Source organism: Delphinapterus leucas, chromosome 16 (assembly GCF_059928025.1).
Source record: "Delphinapterus leucas isolate spDelLeu-1000000601 "Yukka" chromosome 16, BTC_Dleu_Yukka2, whole genome shotgun sequence".
Taxonomy (NCBI): domain Eukaryota; kingdom Metazoa; phylum Chordata; class Mammalia; order Artiodactyla; family Monodontidae; genus Delphinapterus; species Delphinapterus leucas.
The window spans coordinates 75,133,898-75,158,757 of NC_143144.1; the positions used below are offsets into that span (position 1 = coordinate 75,133,898).

General features: G+C 45.8%; 1 pseudogene; it reads right to left on the minus strand.

The window, feature by feature from the left end:
- Positions 1-1,100: 1,100 nt before the first annotated feature.
- Positions 1,101-24,860, minus strand: part of LOC149747331 (uncharacterized) — a 123,742-nt pseudogene continuing 99,982 nt past the window's right edge.

A 24,860-nucleotide genomic window follows, 5' to 3' on the forward strand; every position in this document is an offset into this window, starting at 1 on the left:
TAAGTATCATGATGCATTTTATCTTTAACGAAAGAAAAGAACTAGTTCTGAGATTTACTCACTGAAAAGGCCCAGAAACAATCACCAACCCAAGAGAAATAAGCATCCCTCACACCCAGATAGCGCTTTTAAAATACCATTTCCTACTGGAAGGAACCAGGGCTACTTGGAGAAATGATTGGTTCCAGGACTGGCTCAGGAAATATACAAGATGAAACTAAGCCATCAAAGGGTCATGACAAAGGACTCAAGGGTCACTGGCTCAAGCTGAGAAAATCTGAGCATCCCTAAGGGTAATAACTGCCGTGGATCGAAACACACCAAACATACTTAAATCCATGAGCTCATTAATGGTGCTAAACCTAACTGGTTACCATCAGAGGATGCTAGAGAACCCATTTCTTATTTTGAAAACTGATAAAATTAAAGCAATCAAGCATTTAACCTATCTTTCCAGAAAGGACTGTGCCACTGAGGAAGCAAAGAGTTGATTGAGGGACATTTCTCATTATGGAAGTAACTGAGCTAATAAATAAAGAACAATGATAGAATTAGAATGTCCCATTTTGCAGTCCCTAATAAACTAATGGACCTAAGCATTGCTCCTCAATGGCTGCTAATATCACAGAGAGATAGAGATAGCTACAGGGATAGAGAGAGAGAGAGAGAGAGAGAGACAGAGAGAGAGAATCAGACATTAACTGCCTTCTGATAGAAGAACACAGCACCACCTATGAAGTAGTAATGACTAAAAAAAACCACGAACTTGAACCTGATCAAGCTTCTGGATTCAACTACCAGTTTATAGGAAATACAGCAGAAGAGCATGTTAAAGGACACCAAGGGGCTGCAATCAGCAAAGCCCAGACTGGGGAAGCCCCACAAACAGCCTGGTTTCTTGTATGATTAAATTGCAAGAAGGAAAAAAACAGATGGAGGGGGAGACTGTAGAATAAAAGAACGACAAATTTAGAAACAGATGAACCAGTCACGATGTATGAAATTTTGCGGATCCTGATTCAGATAAGCAAAATGTTTAAAAAATTTGACATCTATGAGACAACTGGAAATTTGAACACGGACTTGGTATTGGATGATATTAAGAAATCATTACAGGGCTTCCCTGGTGGCGCAGTGGTTGAGAGTCCGCCTGCCGATGCAGGGGACACGGGTTCGTGCCCTGGTCTGGGAAGATCCCACATGACAAAAAAAAAAAAGAAAGAAATCATTACAAATTTCTTTTAGGGGTGGTAGTTCTATTTGGGTATGTCTTTTTAGAAATATCCAATGCATCCTTATCTCAGACACATACTGAAATATTTACATGACTCTGCAGTTGAACTCTGAATAGTGTTGGCCACTGGAAAACCTCAGAGCCCAGGCTTCAGTGGGGGTGATGATGCCAATTCTGGGGTATCAGTGCCTGGTGGAAGATGGCCAATGCCTAGCGGCACCTTGGGAAGCCCATGGCGCCACCTGGTGGATGAGAACATGTTTAAGTTACCTCATGGGAAATGCTAGAGATGCTGTGCGTACAGCTGGGGTAGAATCAGGTTAGCTGGGATTATTGCTTGTAACATGGCTCTTCCATATGCACAGGCTGCTCGACAGAAATTCAGGCAGCATATTAGTTACGAAAAGGTGACAATTGCTCGTACCAACCTGCAAGGACTTTTTCTAAATACTCAAATTTCTTGGCAGTTTCCCGCAAGAAAAGAGAATCCAATGGCTTCTTCTGTTCAAGGTCATTTGAACCCTAGTATGTTTGGGTTTAAATACACAGACGCTTCCTTTTCCTTAGAAAATTTTTCCCATATCAGTAGTGCTCAAACTTTGGAAGGCATCGGACTCACTTGTTAAAATTACAGGTTCTGGGTCATCCACCACCCCAGACCTTTATGGGTGGGTCTAGGAGAACCAGGGCCCTTAACAAACTCATAGACCTCCAGGAAAGGCTCAAAAGAAGAAGAAGGAAAAGCAGACCTCCCTCTCCCCTTCCCATTTGTTCAAACTCGGGACATTCGAAGCCCCTGTGCCTCTGTCCTGTAAGGCAGGTGCTCGCTCTGTGTCTCGAAGGTGCTGAAGCCTCGAGAGTGGGCCCAGATTACAGGCCCATGACCAAGGCCAGAAGACGGTCATGACGTTTCCCCGCTGTCCTGACCAGCTCATTACAGAATTTCCAAACTGCCCAGCTGCTCTATCTTCCCGTGGATCCAAGAAGAGGGAGGGACCACCTGATAGAATGATGACTTGGGGATGGGGATGGTTGATCTCTGAGGATGGAGCAGGCCCCTTCTTTATGCCCCAGACCTTGTGCAGGAAACAGAAGACCTGGCCCCTGCCCCAAAGGGACTCAGAGTCTAATCAGCTTTACTTCATATCCTCTCCTTCATCCACCCTCCACTCCATCCTCACCTGGTCCTATCCTGGACCAGGGCTTCCTATCTCCCTTGGACCATCCCAATAATACCTACTCCACCATCACCCACTGAAGCCCAGCCCCTGAGATCTTCCAGTGGCCAGCATTATTCAGGGTTCAATTACAGAGTCATTGTAAATATTTCAATATGGGTCTGAGATAAGGATGCATCTGATGAGGACTCCTATTTCTTTAAAAAAAAATCCATAATGGAATTCTCACTCCTAAATATAATTAACAATGATCGATTAATTTTACTAATCTTCTGAGCCTCTCACCTTTCCTAGCTGTCTTCCTTCTGTCTCACTTTCTTCCTAAAAAGAGGCAGGACCATGCTACAGCCCCTGTTTGAAGCCCTCTTTGGTCTCCTTTTTGCCTCCAGAATAAAGTCTAAACCTCTTGGCCTGACACCAAAGATTCCCACCACCTGGCCGCAGCTCACCTCTTCAGCCTCCTCTCCCGGTCAGCTGTCCACATCTCCTGTGCTCCAGCCACCAGAACTTAACCACCCTTCTCTGCTCACACCCCACACCATCTACCTACGCCACGTTGATCCTGGCAGTGCCTCAGCCAGGAGCATCCTCCCCCTCCCAAGGCCCCATCGCCCTTTACCACATTTTCCCTCGTGCTCCAGTTACAATGAAGTGCTCTCTCCACCCACAGCAGGTTACTTCGAGCTGTACTATGATGTTTATTTCATCCTATCACGAACTCTGCATGTTGTTTCCCTCTTGGTCTAACTCCATCCCTCCCACTAGATGGAATGGCAGATCTCACTCATTCACCTCTGTCTTTCCCCCAATGCCTGCTTCCGTGCACGTTACCCAGCAGGTGCTATTTAATCTGTGTTTGTGGACTGACAAATAAATTGTCCTCTTGGGTGTTTTTATAAGAGAGCTTGTTCTCTAATAGTTCTTCAGGTGGTACTTGCACACATGCCAGCCATCACACATGCCCAGAGGGATGATCCTAGCGTTGACATGGAATCCCATGTTGAGGGCATGAAATGCCCATGCCCCAGCAAGGCAGTACTTTCTTGATATGGGGATAGTTTTAACTTCAGCATCCCGTTGATGGGAGACAATTGTTGTAGCCCACAGGCATCTTGCAGGCAGTGCCCAGCCAAAACAAGTTCTCCCTACTGAAATCTGAAAGGCTGAGAACCCCCTTCTGTGGCCCCGGGGGACGGCCACTGTCAGAGGAACTGCACCAGCTACAGATCCAGCCTGGAGTGGGTTTATGCACCAGCCAAGAGGAAGTGACACCAGCACAGCAGAAGTAAAACCCCCCATGCTCATTCAGTAGATTGGGGGACCGACTCCGAAGCACCACCCACACCCAATAGGGCTAGGAGATCTCTGCCCTGAATACACCCACCCTGAACCATGGAGGCTGACGGGGCCAGCCTGCCCCCCATCACACAGCAGCAGCGAGCAGCTAGGAAAGGGACCTGACCCCCTGCACTCCCTGGACTCACATCTTCCACTAATCACGGTGCAATTGAGGTGTGGCTGACCCCATTCATTCCCCACCCCCTCCAACCAGAAGCATTTCACAGCATTCTCTCAAAAAGATCCAACTCTACAATTCTTACTGAGATGTAGATTTTACTAACACTTTGGTGGGAAGACAAGGAAGACATTTTATACATTGCAAGGTGAAGCTCCATAAAAACCACCTTTAAAGATTCTCTGTTCTCTGTGTATGTCCCCCCAGCTTATCTCCTTTTGTCACTTCCCAAATTCTTCTATTGTCCTCAGCCCTGGCCTGAAACCCTATTGAGCAAAAAAGGCATTAAGCATCTATTGTAACTGACGTCTGTCCCTTGGTGGGGATAAGAATCCTCGCTCTCCATCCAGACACAGCTTCTCAGCTGCTGATCAAATTGTTATCCGTAAGTCCCTTCTCCCTCCCTGCAAAACAGTTTCCTTTGTGGAGGAGAGATTATGCTATTGAGAAATTAAGTTAGTCTTCACAGTGGCGCAATAAGTTGAGTTTTTTCCATCGATCAGGCACTGTGTAAGGAAAGCACTGACATGCGTGACTTCAATGTAATGTCCCCAACGACCTTGAGAGGTAGGTACCCGCACTGTTAAGGTGAGAAAATTTAGTCCCAGAGAGATTGAGCAATGAGCCCAATGTCAAACAGCTAGTAAATTAATGAAAGACAAGTCAATTTTTTTTAATGAGCAAAGATTTGAATAGACATTTCTCCGAAGAAGGTATCAAGTGGCCAATAAGTACATGAAAAGACACTCAAATCATTAGGCACTGGGGAAATGCAAATCAAAACCACAGTGAAATACCACTTCACACCCACAGGACGGCTACACTCGGAAAGACAGATAGTGTTGGCGAGGATATGGAAAAGTTGCAGCTCTCGTATGCTGTTGGTGGGAATGTAAAATGGTGCAGACACTTTGGCAAACAGTCTGGCAGCTCCTCAGAAAGATAAATATAGGGAATTCCCTGGTGGTCCAGTGGTTAGGAAGTGGTGTGGCCAAAAAAAACCCGATAAATATAGAACTGTCATATAACTCAGCAATTCCACTCCTAGATATCTACGCAAGAGAAATGAAAATACGTGTTCACCTAAAAACTGTACACAAATATTCACAGCAGCATTATTCATAATAGCCAAAAAGTAGAAACAACACAAATGTCCGTCAACTGATGAATGGAAAAATGAAATATGGTATATCCGTAAATTAAATATTATTCAGGCATAGTACTGATTCGTGCTACACAATATACACAAACCTTGAAATTATTATGCTAAGTAAAAGAAGACAAACACAAAAAGCGACATATTGTATGACTCCATTTACATGAAATGTCCAGAAAAGGCAAATCCATAGGGACAGAAAGTAGATCAGTGGCTGGCTGGGGGAGGGGAAACGGGAAGGGACTGCTTTGAGTACAAAGTTATTTTTTTTTAATTTTTTGTCAGCACTGCACGGCATGTGGGATCTTAGTTCCTGGAACCCGTGCCCCCTGCAGTGGAAGCACAGAATCCTTTTTTTTTTTTTTTGATATTTATTATGTTTATTCATAATTTGATTATGCTCGGTGGGCAGCACATCTCCAGGAGCCTCCCGGAGCCTGGGGATCTGAGCTACGGTCACAGACCATGCAGGAGGCTTCACTAGGGTTGGGAGGCTGCGGGTTTTCCCTGGTGCTTTCCCACGTGCTGACAGGGAAGGAGGAGAGGGTGCGAGCATCACCATTTCTTGAGTCAGGACTTTCTCCTTTCTACGCTTCCTCCATGCCCTGTTAGTCATCGTCATCATCCTCCGGAACAAAAATATCTCATGCTCCTCAAGCAGGGCAGCAAAGTTCTTGCTAATGAGCATCCCGACAGAGAGAAAGGGGATCACAGGGAGAACACACGGAGAAGGGAGAAGGACCTTTCACCGGTTTGGGCAAAACGGCGCCGTTGAGATTAACGGTGACTGACCTCATGGTACTGAGCCGCCACGTCCGCCGTCCGTCGGAGACCTCATCACCTTTCCTCGGGCTCAGCCGGCTCCGGAAAGCCCCAGATGCGACGGGTGCCAACGCGAGCCAGCGAGCCGCTCCGGACGCCGTCTCCCAGCTCCGTCCCTCGTCCGGGCACCTGGAAGCACGGAACCTTAACCACTGGACCGCCGGGGAAATCCCTGAGTGCAGCGAGTGATGCAAATGTTCTGGAATTAGACAGTGGTGATGGTCGCCAAGCCTCGTAAATATAATGAAAACCACTGAATTGTGCACTTTAAAACGGTGAATAGGGGCTTCCCTGGTGGCGCAGTGGTTGAGAGTCCGACTGCCGATGCAGGGCACACGGGTTCATGCCCCGGTCCGGGAAGATCCCACATGCCGCGGAGCGGCTGGGCCCGTGAGCCATGGCCGCTGAGCCTGCGCGTCCGGAGCCTGTGCTCCGCAACGGGAGAGGCCACAGCGGCGAGAGGCCCGCGTACCGCAAAAATAAATAAATTAATTAAAAAAAAAAAACAACGGTGAATACTATGGTATGTGAATTACATCTCAAAAACAAACCAACAAAACAGCTGATAAAAAGCCAGCCAAGAGTCCAACCCAAGCCATCAGCCTCTTGGTCCCGCTCTGACACCCCTTAAAACGCCCATCGCAGCCTCACACCACCAGAGTCCCTCATGAGGAGAATCTCACACCCACATCTGCTGCTGAGGGGCAGCTGTCATGTTTTTACCGTGTGACTCTGGGGACAAGGCCCCACCCTTACAGCTAGCTGGGTGGGGGCGTGGCCTGGAACACCCCCAGCCTGGCCAGAAACCTGTGACTTCACTCCACAGGACAGCCCAGGTCAGCCAGATCTCTCTCTCCCTCTCTCTCTGGAGTCTGGAACCGGAGAACGAGGGACTGAAGAGGTGAGCTGTGAGAGACGGACAGAGGGGACATGGGGGAGGCCTGCACTCAGAGCAGCCCCGGGAGCTGGTGAGCAGGTGGAAGTCGGAGGAGGCAGCAAGGATGGATAAGCCAGGGAGGGCAGTCAGAAGAGAGCAGGAAGCAGCTGTCTTCTTCCTTCCCGAGGCTCTGTGGGCTCCTTGAGCCATACTCGAGTTCCTGTTCTGATTCCGAGTCCCTGCAGTGTCTTTACAGTAGCCACCTGCTCAAGGGAGGTCTGTTCTTTGCACTGAAAAGAGCCTGATGACACCCAGCAGGCATTTGTGGACCCAGGTTGTATAGACCAGCTCCCCCAGATTCATGGCCTCAGGGATGGGTTCTTTCGTTTACAAAGAAAACAGCAGATCTCAATGGTCTCTTCTGGAGCCCAGCCGGGAGAGCATCAGGCCATCTGCCTGAGATTCCATATGTAGGACTCCTGGACCCATCTTAGATACTGGCCTCAGAAGCCCTTGCACCTGCCCGGCAACGAGAAGATAATACACAAGGTGTAGGTTCCCACAGTGCGGACCAGTTACCATCTTGGTATCATTCTTTACTTTCCTTTGTCTTCTGACTTATTTGCTATGATTTAGCCTCTGCAATCCCCTCAAGTTAACCCAATTTTTTACAGACCAACAATTGGTGTGGAATAATAAAGATAGTCAAACTAAATATCTTAGCTGGAGTGACCTTGAACTTATCAGTATTCTTCAAAGTAAGGAGAAGACATTTCACATCTCACTTTTAATGAGGAAAAAAAAAACTGTTGCTGGAAATATTTACCTTTCATCTACTGCGCTGAGAGATGGGGGAGATTTGTCGGCTTTGATCTCCACTTGTTTAATTACCGGGAAATGAAGTGCGCCTGAGCCAGCAGGATCATGAAGTCTCACTCTTGCTGCAGAAGATGGCAGCTGGGGACCCAGCAGCCTGGCATTTTATTTTCCCAGATCAAAGCTGAACCAGCACCAGGATGGAAGAAGTATCCCGATGAGATGCGCCTAAAGAAGAACCAGGTGGCAGAGACTTGACCAAAGGGGTCACTGGACCAGCATCTCCCATGGGGTCTCCCCTTCTTGCCTCCCACCCTAAGAGAAGGGCACAGTGTAGTCCAGGGCCCTGTCTGACCTGCCTGAGCCAAGTGTCTCCCCGCACACCACATGCCAGGCCCCAACTTGAGGCAAGCCCAGCACACCTGTGCACCCACGGCCTTAGTTCTGACCACTTTCAACACACTACTAGCACCTGACTCCGCCTGTGCTGGACCTCCCAGCTACAACCTCAGGTTGGTCCTCTTCTAAGCCTCACCTGCACAGCTCAGGTGAGTGAACACCATCCCAAGGAAAAGACCAGAGGACCGAAAACAAGACAAAAGCTGGCCTTCTCCGTGGACTGCCCATGACATAGAAGCTGGAATTTGGCCTCTGGGCATGCAGGGGCTGATGGGTAACCACGGGATGAAGGTGAGTAACATCTGGGGGGGGCACTGTCGGTTGTGATGGATAGCATCCCACCGTCCTTAGCACAGGAGTAACTCCACAATGCTCATCTCTAAACTGAGGGTGTTAAATGAGACATTCTTTTTTTTTTTTAGCGGTACGCGGGCCTCTCACTGTTGTGGCCTCTCCCATTGCGGAGCACAGGCTCCAGACGCACAGGCTCAGCGGCCATGGCTCACGGGCCCAGCTGCTCCACGGCATGTGGGATCTTCCCGGACCAGGGCACAAACCCACGTCCGCTGTATCGGCAGGTGGACTCTCAACCACTGCGCCACCAGGGAAGCCCTAAATGAGACATTCTTGAAGAGCCTTCCCTCTTTAACATCATCTATCTTTATGATTCTATTTACTGAGCCTCTTCTGTAACCAGAACTGTGCTAGCTCCTCCAGAAGTCACATGGGTTGATCATGGTAGTGGTGGTGGTGATGGTAGCTGCTCACATTTACTGAGTCCTCACGATGTGCCAGGTGCACCAGGGTCTGTACAAAGATTAACTCATTTAATCTTCAGAAATCCCTATGAGGTCAATACCATTATGTATTATCCCATTTGACAGATGAGGAAACTGAGGCCAGAAAGGTTCACATAGCTGTTAAGTGACAGAGCATGCTGTCAAGATATTATACTTCCCTTACATTCCAAACAAGGAGACAAGACAAATCCACATGAAACAACATAAGAGAAAATATGATGTAGGATTAAATTGTGCAGAACAAATGTTAAGCCCTAAAGCAGGAATCAGAAAACTATGGCACATGGAGCAAACAGTCCACTGCCTGTTTCTGTAAATAAAGTTTTATTGAAACACAGACACACCCATTTGGGGCATACTGTCTATGGTGGCTTTCATGCTGCATTGGCAGAGCCAAGTAGTTGAAACAGAGATCATGTGGCCTAAAATAGTCACTGTCTGACCCTTGAAAGTTTGCCAACCCCCTCTCTTATGGTGACCAACTGGCTGGGTTTGCCCAGCACTGAGGGAGTTCCTGAGATGCAGGACTTTACGTTTTTAAAACCAGTAAAATCTTGGGCAGACTGGAACAAGTTGGTCACCCTACCTGCTCTACCACAGCTCAGAGGAAGGCAACATCCCTGGGAGTTGCAGAGTTGATAGAGGTGAGCCTTGAAAAATGTGCAGGATTTGGATATACGGTGGGTGGGACATGGGTAGGATAGACGGAGGAAGAACATTTGAGATAGGAGAAAGCAGCAGGAGCCTGGAGAAAAATCAGCATGAGATGCTCATGGGACAGCGAGGAGAGAGACGGGTCTCCCTGAGCAGAGAATGCCCATCAGGAAGCAGAAGTTGGGCCCATTAACTGAAGACTCCACAAAGGGTAGCTCATCATCATTGGTGGCAGTGTAAACAGGTCCCATCAGCTGGACAGTGCGTAAGTATGCATCAAAATGTTAAATGTGCATGTGCTTTGACTGCCAATGGGGGAGACCCCACATCAACGCCCCACCCTGTATCCAAGCCTTCTGAAACGTGACTTTGTGGTTCCTCCCATCTTTACCTCTTAAGGTTGCAGTCAGCCACGTGATTTGCTTTGGCCAATGCGATGTTAGTGGACTGGTCTCAAGCGGACACTTAAAAAAGCCCTTACTTGTTTCTGCTTTCCCTCTTCTTCTGCCTTTGCCCTGAGAACATGTCTGGGCCACAGAGCAAAGCTGAGACACCCGGACTGTCCCAGCCAAGACCAGCTGAGGCCACCCAACCTGCAGCTGACTACAGACATGTGAGTGAGGCCAGCCAAGCCCAGAACAGCCCAGTCAAGCACCACCTAAATTGCCAACCCCCAGACTCAAGAGCAAAATAAATGCTTATTGTTTTAAGCTACTAAGTTTGAGGTCGTTCATTGCACAGCATTATTATGCAACTAGATAACTGACCCTGCCTAATCCTTTTTTAGGAACTTATCCTAAGGAGGTAATCCAATGAAGATGCAAAGATGCATGAATAAGGATGTCCCTTACAGTGTTATTTACAATAGTTAAAAAACAGAAAACTTCTTTTGGAAAGATCTAAGTGCTCAGTAATGGTGGATTTGTTTTCAAAAGTTAAATCCATACAATGGAATATCATTAGCCATTAGAAAAGGTAATATATATCAATATTTATTGACATGGAAAGATGTCTACTTCATGTTAAATGAAAAAGTAGATGGAAAAACAGGTTTTAAGGTGGATCCATTGTTTTTATTGAATATGAGAGAGAGGGAGGGAGGGATGGAGGGAGAGATCCATGCATCAAAATATTAACAGTGATTATCTTGAAGTAGTTGGATTTTTTTTACTTCTTTATCCTATTCTGTACTGTATGAATTTGTAAAATGATAATGTATTATCCTTACAGACAGAAAAGAAAATGTCACCAAGAGAACCTTTCTCTCTACATATATAAAAACATGGCTTTCTAGTCCGTAGTAAACCTCTGCTCTCTCCACCAACTCCACTTACTACTGACTCTGGAATGAAATCTGACTGACCTTGAAGTTGCCCTTCTTGCTGACCCAGGAGACTAGAACCCACGTTGGGAGATTGAGGGGGGAGCACCGAGCCCCAATGATGAGGCTCTCTGTGGAGATACTGAGGAAAAGTTTTCCCTTCCAACCATCTGCAAAGAAATTACCCCTGAAACCAACTCCAGCCATGCTTTTAAAAACTCCTTGCATCCAAGTCGTAATATTTTTGGAGTGAAATCTACTTTACAATATTTTATTAACTGCAGCGTTGCAACTAGAAGTCCTTTGTAGCTGGTCTCAGGGGCCTTCCTGGGACGTTGCACTTAATGAGGTTTATAATTCAATATAACTACATCTGCATCTTTAATTATGCCTAACATTTAATCTTCATTGCTCCTCTTGAATTGGAAGAGCTAAAATTAGATCTGCTGTAGTTTAATCTGATAATAAACATCCATGACATTTAGAGCAAAAATGTACTCATTTCATTAGAGTGGCCGACACATTTACCATTTGCCTGAACTGAACAAATACTCTCAACAGTCCTTCCAACTGTAACAGAGAGCATTGTTTTAAACTATCCCCTGTAGACTCCTGGAACTCTAGAGCTGACAAGGACCTTGTAGGTTAAGTAGTCTAACAGCACTATTTTTCAATGGAGGGCACTGAGGCCCAGAGAACCTAAGTCATTTGTCCACTGTCACACAGCAAGTTAGCAGATAGAGGATATTACAGGAAATAAGTCCAAGGATTCTTGAATCACTGCCCAGTGGTCTGTTTGTCATTCCTCTATTGCCACCCTGGCATATATGACTAAAGTAGGACATAATTTTTTGTTGACATCCCTCTGAGCAACCACCACCTCCCTTTTTTTATGGAATCCAGACAAAATGTCATTCAAGTACCTATATTGAGCATCATGCCCCAATCCCAAATTCAAAGTAATAACAAATGAAATATAAAAAGAGAAAATTAAAAAGACACACCCTCATTAAAAACAAAATAAATATCTCCAAGGACCAAAACTCAAGAAAATAAAACATTAAATGAACTGAAGGTTGGAGCTATTTGGCTGCAGGTCTAGAAGGAGGCAGAGGTGGTTAGGAGTTTAGTTCCACTGAAAACCAAAAATGCCCCATTTAAGACCAAGGATGAGACTCAGGCTCTTAGATTTAAGCTGGGACAGAGGCTAATAAAATAGGGAATGATACAGTTAGACAATCTCAATTTGGCAAGCATCATAGTAATAATTAATAATAATAATTCAGGCAAGAATCATTAGCGGATGCTAAAACTTGTGGATAAAAATTTGAGGATAAACAAAATATTTACACAGTCTCAAAGACTTCCCCACAAAATGCTAATTACTTACAAAGGGGAAAACATTAACTATGAAAGTGGAGAAGTCTCGCGGACACCACCCGGACCAAGTGATCAAAGTTCACATCAGCAGCAGTGGCACAAAGAAGGACACGGCGTCACTTTCTTGGACTCCTTTCACTTCTCCAGTCTTCCTATTTTGCCCTTAACTCATTCTCATCTGTAAACCCCTCTTCTCTCTGCTTCTGCACCATCTTGAACCATCATCTCTAGTAGGCAGGGATTGGTCTGCTTAATTTATCTGGAAGGAGCTGGTCAAGAGACACATGTTCCTGATTCCTCACATGTGCACCTTAAAAGGGCTTTTACACCCAATACCTCATTGACCCTCACGGTCTGAAAATTAAGTAAAACATATTTTTCTCCCATTTAAAAAAAAAAATGTGAAAAACAGGCTCAGAGAGGTTAAGCCACTTGCCCAAAGTCACACAGCTAGCAAGTGGTTGAGCCCACATCTCCTGGCTCCAGTGATAAGATGCTACAGTCGACGTGGTGGTTGACTCCCCGATATCTATCCCCCTCCCCCACTGTGTGGCCACAGTTCAGTTTCAGGGACTGACCCTGCCTCCAGGTGGGCCCCATTTAGTCAATGCAAACCCAATGAAAATGAAATCCCATCTCCCTTCTTCAGCAGCTGGAGCAAGAGCTCAGGCCTAAGCTGATCAGCATATGCCATTCCCCTGGGCCTGGGGAACAGTTCTAGCCAATGAGACACGATAAGAAGTCTGCTAGGGCTTCATGTCTTATGCTTCCTTACTTTTAAGAACAAGACTAGGAAGCTTCTCTCTCTTCCTAAAATAAATGGGGAAGAAGATAGCCCAGCTTGCTGCTGGCAGCAATCCTACAAAGAAGGGAACCAGCCCTAGAACAAAACTGACACTGTGGATGGAGGAAGAGAGAGGTAGAAAGGACCAAGCATCCGTGATGACCTTCTGAAGTGCAATGTCAGACAACCCTGGAAGCTACGTTAAGTTGGTTCATCTGTTCATTGCAATCAAAAGCACCCTACCGGGTGCAGGCCCCCTCTCCCCTGAGGCAGCCCAGCAACGGGGAGCCCAGCAGCCCAAGTGTCCCACTGAGCTCCAAGGTAATAATGACACCTGCCTCACCAGCCCCCATACACCCCCGCTGTCCTCAAATGGCTGTTTGTTGACATCGCTTCTCTTGAGCTTTTTAAACTTCACAAGGAAGGCAGTTCTATAGTGCTGTGAGCTCTCTTTCTGAGAAGCAGCCCTAGTGCTAAGGCAGGATGAAGATTCGTCTGTTCCCAGTACCCACCACCCCTCTCTCCTCCCCCACAAAGAGCAGCTTTCCTCTGGAATCCATGCACATGCTGTTTATTTCTAACTGCACCAGCAGGTCCCAATCCTGTTGCTTGCTGCTTCTAGTTATTCACTTGGAGTCAAAGCTGCTGGGAAGTCAAAATTAGCCTTATTCTACCAGCATGAAAAGGAAATGCAGAAGCAGTCATTCGGCTTCACAAGGGCAAGGAGCTGGAATTTTTCTCCTCTTCCTGTGAACACCAGGGCTCATGCTTACATGGGTCTATGATTACACAGCCATTTGGAAATTCTGTGAATTGGAAGCAGCGCTATCACTGACTTCCTACAAAGAAGAGGCAGCAGGAGAAGTCTTCCAGAGGAGGGACATAGGGGCAGCCATCTGGTTGGAAGCCACCGCATTTACATAAGTTGTCTCTTCAGTTGAGGTGGTGAGGAGCAGTCTGTAAGGGGGGGGGCGGTGTTAATGACCAAAGCCATGCTTGACACCATGTATTGATCAAGTTTTTTATTTAATTTTTTATTTGCTGTATTTTATAATGCTTTGACATCTTGGGGCCTTGCTGATCTTGGAGAGACTGACCCTCCCAGGGCTGACTAATTCCTAAAGACAGCAAACACCTTGCCTTCCGTATGCTATTCCTATGCAAACCGAACCAATCCAAAGCCCATAAATCCACCTCCTCCTTTATCTAGCTTTCTAATACCATGTTAATGTTTCCCCTGCCCTAAATCACCACCAGGCCGGGTGCCAGACATATAGAGACCACCCTTATAGCCCAGAGCCCACTGATGTTATTCAAACTATACAATCCTAAACTTGCTCAAACTTGCCTACCCTGCCCATGCATTCCTTCCCATGGAAACCTCAATAAACGCTCTGACCATGCTCTCCCTTCACTCCTTCACTCCTTCACTCCTGGCCCACCCAGGTGCTTCCCCATGTGGCCCTGCAGGGCACTGTGTGCCCCCTTGTTTGGGGAACTGTGAGTAATAAACTCTTCTTTCAAGGCAATTGTTTCCGTGTCTGTCATCTTACCACATCTGATTAAGCCAGATCAGCTAGCAAGAGAAAGATAGCATGATTGTAGGTAATGCCTATCACACTGCAAAGTAGGAATTATTAGCTCCATTTTCCATGTGAGAAAAGTGAAGCTCAGATGGTTGAGTGACTTGCTGATGTTGGTTAACAGAGAATATTGATCATGAGCTAAGGGTGCAGCAGTCGACTTCTTTTTATAGAGATATATGAAATTTTAAAGATATTGATATTTGGTGGGAGAATTGAGTACTATTCATCAAAATTAAAATGTTTTATTTTAGGACTTCCTTGGTGGTCCAGTGGGCAGTACTCCACGCTCCCAATGCAGGGGGCCCAGGTTTGATCCCTGGTCAGGGAACTAAATCCCACATGCATGCCACAACTAAGAGGTCCACATGCTGCAACTGAGAGGTCCGCATGCCGCAACTAACATGCCGCAACGAAGATCCCACGTGCTACAACTGAGACCCGGCGCAGCCAAATTAAATAAATATTTTTTTAATGTTTTATTTTAGGAGGGAAATTTATTAGACTTAGTTAGTGGAAATGAAATATGTTACGTGAGTTCATTCAGAGGGGCTATTGGGGAAAGCTGACAGAATAACTCGGAGGAACTGGCCGGCATTACTCCATCAAATCTCCTGGGCTTTTTGTTTACATTCTTACAACCTCGAGAGGAGGTGAGCCAAGTTGGAATACAGACAGTAGAGCAGAGGGTCCAGCTGAGACTGAACTTGGCAGCCCGTCTCCAGGGTATCCCAGTGACAAAACATGCCGCCCCCCAGCATGTTAGTGATACAATAAGGAAAGCCACATGCAGGAAGTAAACAGTCATCAGGGGAAGAGCAACACATGGTCTTACTCACTGCTACTCAAATCTGGTCTGGGGACCAGCAGCCTTGGCATCACCCAAGACGTTAGAAATGCGGAATCTCGGACCCCATCCCAGACTCGCCAAACCGGAATCTGCAAGTTATCAAGATCGCCAGATGATTCACACGCACATTACAGTTCGGGAAGTTCTAGTCTTTATAGTTCCACACTTGCGAATGGGGGACACTGGGGAAACAATTAGGATGTGGATGAAGAATGAGATCACAGATGGACTTAAGCTGTAACTGAAAGGGCCTGTACTGAGCCTGTGTGCTTGGTGCCTCTTTGGTGCCACAGACCTGATACAGCTCCTACTGCTTTCATGGTTAGGTTATCAGGGTATTACCAACTCAGCCTGGATGATCCTTTGTCATGGGGGTCGGGGGGGGGGCTGTCTTGTACATTGTAGGATGTTTAGCAGCATCCTTGGCCTCTACCCACTAGATGCCAGTAGCATTCTCCAATTCCATCCCAAACCCCCTTGTGACAACCAAAATTGTCTCCAGGCATTGCCAAATATTCCAGGGCAAGTGGAGGGGAAGGGGTGTGTATGTAAAATCTCCCCCTTCCATTGAGAACCACTGAGTTAAATAAAGCATTCTTATGAATTCATGTTGCCTCACCTGTTCTACCTGGGACCATCAGTATAGGAAAGGACTGGGAGATGGTGGAATTTGTTTTTGCGGTCAGGGTAAATCCGCTGCTGCAGCTGCCTTCCATCTCTCTGCTGCCACGAAGGAGAGGAAAGCCTCCAAAGGGATGGAAAGAAGGTCAGCAATAATTCAGAGGGTAGCCAGAATAAAAAGCCAGTCTAACTGGCTTCTAATGTTGTTTCCCTCGCTCCATACCACCTCGCGTTGAGGGTGTGGGAAGTGCTCTGGATCATGAGCTATGAGCTGTTACGTTCTAATGCCAGCCCAGGTCCCACTGGCTATATGCCCTTGGATGAGTCACTTCCCCTCCATGGGCCACAGTTTCCTCCCCTGGGTTGGCCAAGGGAGTTCCCTTCCATTCCAGTCATTCAATGAAGATGCTAGGAATGATAAAAATCATGTGTGTCAAGTTCACAAGGCTGAATTCCCATTTGGGAAATAGAGATACAGATAAGGTTGAGTTTGTTGATTGTTGACTCCTAGCTAGGCTGAGAGGGGATGAGTTCCTAGAAGCTGAGATGGGAAGTCCAGCCATTAAACAACCTGGTCCAAAGGAGAAAATGGGCAGTGAGAGCAAGTCTCAATCAAGGCAGATACTGCCTCCATCTGCAACAGAGGGGTGTAGGTGGATGGCTGCCCAAGACCCTTCCAGATTGGACATTCTGTGGCCCTGACGCTGTTGAACTATCCCTCCCCAGGGGACACTCAGTAACCAAATCACCTTCAGTGCTAGGGCTCCCTTCAAATTATTTTCTGGAACCTAAATAAAACTGGGCCCGTCTCAGCACAGGGCTGCACCTAAAGAAACCCAGACCCAACTCCTTACAGCTTTGGAAAGAAATGTAGGTCCATTACAGAAGGCCTCTTTGGGAACTATCAAAGGGGAAGCTACATCACACAACACAAACCAAGGCTGCTTAAAAATAATATACATTTTCTCCCTGCAAACCTCCCAGCATACCTCGTAGCCCCCCTTCCACCTCAGCCACCCTGGTCTTAGACTAGTTACATCCTGTCCCCTCCCCAGCTACCCTGTCTTTGTAGAGCCTTCTGGCTTGCTTCCACCTTCTATCATTCTCCCCTTCACTACCTACCCTGAGTAGCCCCACAAAATCCCAGAAGCTGGTTCTATGCTCTGGAAATAAGTTTGGCTGCATGAATCAGAAAATGAAAAGTATCCATGGCTTAAGCGCTCAAGGTCTTAGTTTCCCATATCAAGATTCTGGAAGTCAGCAGTCCAGGGTTTGTATAGCAGTCCCCTTATTCCTCCCTTTCTGCCCTGTGCCAGAGCTAGGAGGGCTCTCTGCTGCCAAGACTAAGACAGCTGATGTAGCACTAGTCACGTGTGTTCCCAGCCCAGAAAGGGGGAAAGAGGATGAGAAGGGCCCACACCCCCCTTTAAGGACATTTTCCAGAGCTTTGCTGATATTCAGAATGTAGAAGAATGGAAAAGACTTTTGATCCTGTGGTAACAACGAGAAAAATCTGGACAAAACTTAAAATCCTACTTCTCTATGGGTCTAGCAAAGAGCAAAGGGTAGAAGGAAGCCTCGATGAACTGAATTCCGAAAAGAAATGAGCATGTCATAGGTAAGTAGAGGGCCACAGCGGCTGCCCTACCTGAGAAGGGATGGGGAACCAGTCTGGAATGCATGTGGCATCCCTGAGGGGAGAGACTGCCCACGAATGAGGAGGAACCAACCTAGCCTTAGATGACTGTGTAGCAGTCAGTGTCAATCAGAGAAACAGAACGGCTACTATCAGAGAAGCGGGGTACAGAATCAAGGATTAATTTCCTGAGTTTGACCTTACACAGTATGAGGCACTGGTGGGACAGTCCCCACAGGCTGTTGCCTCTGTAACTAGTATTAAGCTTGAAATCACTAGAGGTCAGCCAGACGGGCAGCCAGAAAGGAAAATTGAATGTGGACAAAGGAAAGCACAAGTTGGAATCACAAGGATGAACTGGAACTTATGAGGACGAACTGGAATCCACAGCTGTCGCTCACACTTTCCAAACTGAATGCTCTGGACGAGTTATGGGAAAAGCTAATAGCCTCCGCCTCAGAGGTGCACGTGCAGCTGACCTACAACTCAGAGAAGAAGGGGATCTCATGGGAGCTAAAGAGCTGGCCATTGAGGCAAGCGCTCCTGGTGCCCTTGCTAACCTTCAGAATGTCCAACAAGGTACCTGCAGCTTCACTTCTATCTGCCAAGCCTTGTGCAAAATGTCTCTTACGGCCTAAACTAACCTAGATGCACAAGGAAGGAAATTCTTGGAAACATAGTTCCAGTTCAGCCAAACTTACAAAGTACAGAGTTGCCACAGACTGTGTGGGCTGGCAGGATGATGTGGAATCTGAAAGAACCCCAAATGCAAAAATAAATTACTCAACCCAACAATGCTGCCCTGTCAAAAATGTTGCCAAGGAAGGAAGGAGTCATGAAGACAGGGCAGGTAAGCAGAGACAAATCACTTAGTCCCACTCAGCTTCATGATGATCATGGTGACTGGATTTGGGGGCCCTGAGGAGTTGAATGCACAGTGAACCAAAAATATCTGAAACTCTAATCCAACCTCCTCCCAATTCAAACACTGAGCAGATCGAAAAGCTGGAAGACAAATGGACTTATACAGGTAAACTCTCAGTCTAATGAAGGCTGCAGCCCAACCAGACTCAAGGAGGAATCTGACTGAGAGAGCCTCTCACCCTATCTGCAAGACAGAGGAGTGGGTTTGCATGTTCTGGAAAACAAACAAAACAAAATATTATACTTTATTTTAGTATACTTTAGTCTCCAAACAAAAAAAAATTATGAAACATGCAAAGAAGCAGGAACATGTAACCAGAACTCAGGAAAATCATAGTCAACAGAAACAGATCCACAGACAAACACTAGCTGTTGGATTAACAGACAGGAAATTTAAACCAACTGTTAAAAATATGTTAGGGCTTCCCTGGTGGCGCAGTGGTTGAGAGTCCGCCTGCCGATGCAGGGGACACGGGTTCGTGTCCCGGTCCGGGAGGATCCCACGTGCCACGGAGCGGCTGGGCCCGCGAGCCGTGGCCGCTGAGCCTGCGCGTCCGGAGCCTGTGCTCCGCAACGGGAGGGGCCACGGCAGTGAGAGGTCCGCGTACCGCAAAAAAAAAAAAAAAAAAAAAAAATTACAAACATTGCTGAGAAAAATTAAAGAAGACCTAAAAATTGGAATGACATACCACATTCATGGATTACAAAGACTTGATATTGTTAGGATATAGATTCTGCCCAGATTCAAAACAATCCCATTTTTGTAGAAATTGAAAAACTGCTCTAAAATTTATATAGAAGTAAGTGCGAAGGACCTAAACTTGCCAACACAATTTTGGGGAAAAAAATTTGGAAAACTCATACTACTTGTTCCAGAACTTACTCTAAAATCACAACAATCAAGTTAGTGTGGGATTTGCATAAACGCAAAACTATGAATGGAACAGAAGTTCCAGAACTAGATCCAAACATATATACTGCCAACTTATTTCTGACAAGACACTAAGGCAGTTCCGTGTGTGTATGCAGGGAGAGACCTTTTAACAAATTATGCTGGTACAACTAGACATCCACCTGGGGAAAAATAAATGAACCTCAACCCCTACTTCATCCCATATGCAAAAATCAATTTGAGATGCGTCACAGACCCTAACATAAAAGCTAGCATTATAAAACTTCTAGGAGAAATCATTTGAAAATAGCTTCACAAATTTGCGGTAGACAAAGTTATTAAAGAGCACACAAAAAGTGTAAACCATTAAAAGGGACATTCATCACTTCTACTTCATCAACATTTAAAACTTCTGCTCTTCTGAAAAACACTGTTAAGCAAGCCACTGACTGAAGAAAATGCATGCAAAATATATATCTGATAAAGGACTTGTAGCCAGAATACATAAATAACCCTTACAATTCAATAATAGTAAGAAAACCCAATAAGGGGGGGGCAAAGACTTGAACAAATATTTCCCCAAATAAGATATATGGATGGCAAATAAACACATGGAAATGTGCTCAACATTACTGGTCACAGGAAAATATAAATTAAAGCTACAATTAGATGCCACGACACTCACACTGAAATGGCTAAAATTAAAATGATTGACAACACCAAGCATTGACAAGAATACAAAGCAACAGAACCCACATACCTGAGGGAATGTAAAATGATATAATCGCTTTGGAAAAAAATATGGTAGGTTCTTATAAAGTTAAGCATACAACCTAGTGATTCAAGTCCTAGGTTTTTATGCAAGAGAAATGAAAACATATATCCACCTGAAGTCTTATACACAAATGTTCGTAGAACTTTTACCAAAATAGCCCCAAACTGGGAACCAACCCACTAGTTGATGTACTATTTATCAACTAGTGAATGTATAAACAAATGGTGGACTGTCCATACAACGGAATGTTGCCTAGCTATAAAAAGAAAAATACATTGATACGCGCAATTAAATGGATAAAACTCAAAAACAATATGCTGAGCCAAAATGTTAGACACAAAAGAATACATACTGTATGATTCCATTCATCTGAAATTTTACAACGGGCAAAACTAATCTATAACGGCAAAGGCGCAGCAGTGGCTGCCCAAGGCTAGCAGTGGGAAGGGAGAAGGAAGACTGGCCGCAAAGGGGCGTTTAGAGAACCTGGAGATATGATGTAATATTCTACATCATGCTTGTCATGGTGGTTATACAAGTACAAACATTCGTGAAAACTTTTGATTTCTACACAGAAATGGATGCATCTTAGTGCATGTAAATTATATACCTCAATAAATTAGGGTTATTTTTTTTAAAAAAGCAGCTCAGGGCTTCCCTGGTGGCGCAGTGGTTGAGAGTCTGCCTGCCGATGCCGGGGACGCGGGTTCACGCCCCTGTCTGGGAGGATCCCACATGCCGCTCCACGGCTGGGCCCGTGAGCCATGGCCGCTGGGCCTGCGCGCCCGGAGCCTGTGCTCCGCAATGGGAGAGGCCACAACAGTGAGAGGCCCACGTACTGCAAAAACAAAAAACAAACAAACAAACAAACAAAAAAACAAAAAAAAAACAAAAAAAAGCAGCTCAATTTAAAAATGGACAAACAGACATCTCACAAAAGAAAACATATGAATAGACAGTAGGCATGTAATAATGTGCTCAACTTCATCAGTCAACAGGGAAATGCAAATGAAGACTACAATAAGATACCGAATTACACCCATCAGAATGGCTAAAATGAAAAAGACTGATAACACCAAATGGTGGTGAGAACATGAAGGAACTGGAACTCTCATACACTGCTGGCAGAAGTGTAAAGTAGAACAGATACTTTGGAAAACCCTTTGCCAATTTCTTATGAAGTTAAACATACCCCTCCCCACGGAACCAGCAATCCTATTCCTAAAGCAAATGAGAACATGTCCACAAAAAGATTTATACAAGAATGTTCACAGCAGCCTTAATCTCATGGTCCAAAACCAGAAACCTCCCAAATGTCCATCAGCGAATGAATGGATAAGTAAAATGTGACACATTTGTACAAGAGAACACTGCTCGGCAGTAAAAAGGCGTGAACAATTGATACAAAGAACAACGTGGATGAATCTCACAGACATTGTACTGAGTGAAATTAGCCAGGTACAAAGGGTACATACTGTACAGCTGAAGTTCAAGCACAGATAAAACTAACCTACGTGTTAGAAATCAGAACAATGGTTAGCCCAGGGTGGGGGCTGTCCAGACTGAAGGAGGCAGAGAGGATTAACTGATTGGATGTAGGGAACTTTCACGGGTATTAGAAATGTTCCTTATCTTGACTGAAGTGTATGTATACATTTGTCAAATTTCATTGAACAGTATAGCTAAGATCCGTATGTGAATTATACTTCCTTTTTTTAATAATGAAAGAAAAGGAAAAAAAAAAAGGAAGTCAAACACATCACTTCTGCTTGGATCTAAATGACTAGAATTTAGTCACATGGCCGCACTTAGCTATAAGGAAGACCAGGAAAGGCAGTCTTTATTCCAAGCAGCTTTGTGCTCAATGAAAATTGCTTTTCTTCTTACTGTAGAAGAAAGCAGAGACTTGATTTAGCAGGACAGATAATGGCCTCTGCCGTTGGCCAATAAAGCAAATAAATGATTCTCTTTTTGAGGGAGGGGGGCTCAAGGAAGATTTCAAATGCTTATAATAATTTAATAATTCTTCTAATTTTTGCTGTCATGCTACTTTCTGTAGTTTTCCAGTGTTCTCTTTTCCCTACTGTAATCGGGCAAGGCCACTCTTCCCACAGTGGCCATAACCTTGAGAACCTGCCAAGGGTACACTGGTGACAAATGAAAGGGGGACAAAGGAAGGAGGGTAGCAGGGCCGGGAAGGAAAATGAAACAGCCTTGAACGTGTGAATGAAAACCTGCCCGGCAGACATGGCATGTGTGACACCTGCCGCCTTCCAGTGAGAGGAAACACCCCCTTTGTGTTTAAAACTTGGTTTGGCTTCCTTTGGGGACCACACAGGATTTCACCAGTTTTAGCTTATTATGAGAGATGCAGCAACAGTAGCATCCCCCGTCCTTGGAAATCTTCTGTCCTTCTTGGGCAGTGCTTGCTGGGGATGTCTGCCACAAGCGCAGGAAATCTTCTTCTCCATACATAGTCCAACACTCGGGCTAGGATTTTCCTACCAAGAACCTCATTCCATAGGCAGGTACTGGAGAAGAACATGACTTTATTTCCCATGGGAACTATACTTGGCTGATTTCCTTGCCGCATGTTATCGTATACCAGTGCTTTCTCAGTGAAACAACAAATGTTTATTGAGCTCCTGCTTTGCCTGGCTCTGGGCTCAAAGCTGGGGATACAGAGAAAGCACAGAACTATTGGCTAGGCTGGGAGTCAATCTCCTGTTCCCAGCCCACCATCTGGAGTGAGACCCTTTGACACTGATGTCAGCCAGAACCACACCTAAGATCCCTAGAACCAAGCACTCTGGGGATAAGCCCCGCTTTATTTCCCTATCCCATTCCCCCCATAAACTGGCCCATCCTACCAGGGTTTCAGCCTGCTCCTGCTTGAGCCAGACACAACCTCTTTCCCAGTACACACCCCTTTCCCAGAGGGATGAGAGATCAGCAGGGTCTGCTTGATGAAACTCGTCCATGGGCTGCCTCCAAGATCTGGCTGCAAGGAGAATGGACTGGAAATGGCACAGTCACTATCTTTGCAGACAACTCTCTCCTCCCCATCTTTCCAACATAATGCATTGCGTGGAGAGCTCAGCTGTCATGAAAGCTTTTGAATTTCAGCCCCACCGTCTTCCAGGACATCCTTAGAGGTTATCTCGGCAAGGCAGGTAGAAGAGAAAAGAGAAAAGCTTAACTCTATAAGGATAATTATGACATATTATTAGCAACCGATGGCAATCTAATGCAGGATTTTCAATATAGACGCGGCTGCCTCTAATTTTTCTCTGTCATATGCACACACACACACAAAGGCTACATTTAATGACTTCAAAATGGAGAGCAGTTTCTTAAACTCAATTTAGTTCCTTAGAAGCAGTGTCTTAATACAGGGCGTTTTAATAAAATAGACACCGTTTGAATGCTGGAGACACTTCAGGATAGATGGAAATGTTGTGATTAGTATGTTTAGATGATAGGACCACTAGTTGGCATTACTGTTGACTTTATATGGCCGTGTAAACGCATTATGTGCAGAAATCCGAGTGGCACTCAAGATGGCAGAGCCACACTTGCTGTAGGATCATCACAGTGAGTAACCGACAGGCAGGAAGCCTAATTAGTTTCTGTATCCTCAGCCTCTAGCACAACACTGGGCCCAAGCAGAGGTCTGATAAATGACTGCTGGCTGGATAGCTGAAAGGGTGGATGGACGGATGGATGGACTGACAAAGACACAACTTCAGCAATTTATTTTAATGTGTTGGGAAACCAATCTTGTAACTAAAAGGCTAAAAGCCTGGGGATATAAATTCAAAGCACACTGATGTGATTGCTTGGAGTATGTTTGACTTCGTTGAAAAGTATCCATTCCTGTGTCTGTAAATCATTGTGCCTCTCTGTCCTAGCCAGATTTGGAACACACACAAAAATAGAACCTTCTACAGGCATTTAATTGTCTTTCCTTGAGCTCCCCCAAAAGCAGACCCTGAGACAAGGGTTGAGGTGCAGGTGGTTTATTCGAGAGGTGATCCCAGGAAATGCAAGTAAGGAAGTGGGGAAAGTGTAACAGGATAGCGGAAGAAAATCAGTCATGAGTGGGTTACTGCTGTGGGTAACTGGGGCTCAGTCTCACTGAAGACCCTTTGAGAAATCATGTGGACCATGGCCTAGAATTTTCCCACAGGGGCAGAAAGTGGGACACTTACCAAATCCCATGCCCCAGTGGCTGAAAGTGGCCCCAGGTCATTCACACCTTCACCCCCTGGATTGCCCCTGTATTTAGCAGAGTGAATTCCAGGTGCTGGAAAAAGCCCTCAATCAGAGAACAAGTTTGATGCAGGCACTCAGGAGGTAAGCTGGGAACTGTCACAGAGCAGGTGAACCCGGGTGGTCGGTGGGGGGCATCAACAGTGTGCCCTAGAGCATCTTAACAGGAAGGGGTTCAAGACCAGGAATTAGGTACATTTCCTGGAAGGGCTAGAGGAGGCTTTCTAGGCTGACCTCCAGGACTGACTCCCAGACAAATAGAACTGACCCACCAGGGGACCTTTGCCCTCTGAGGCCACCCCCGCTACTGCTGTTGCCACCACGACTCTCTCCACAGCTGGGAAGCTATGGAATGGGCTTTGCAGCATGG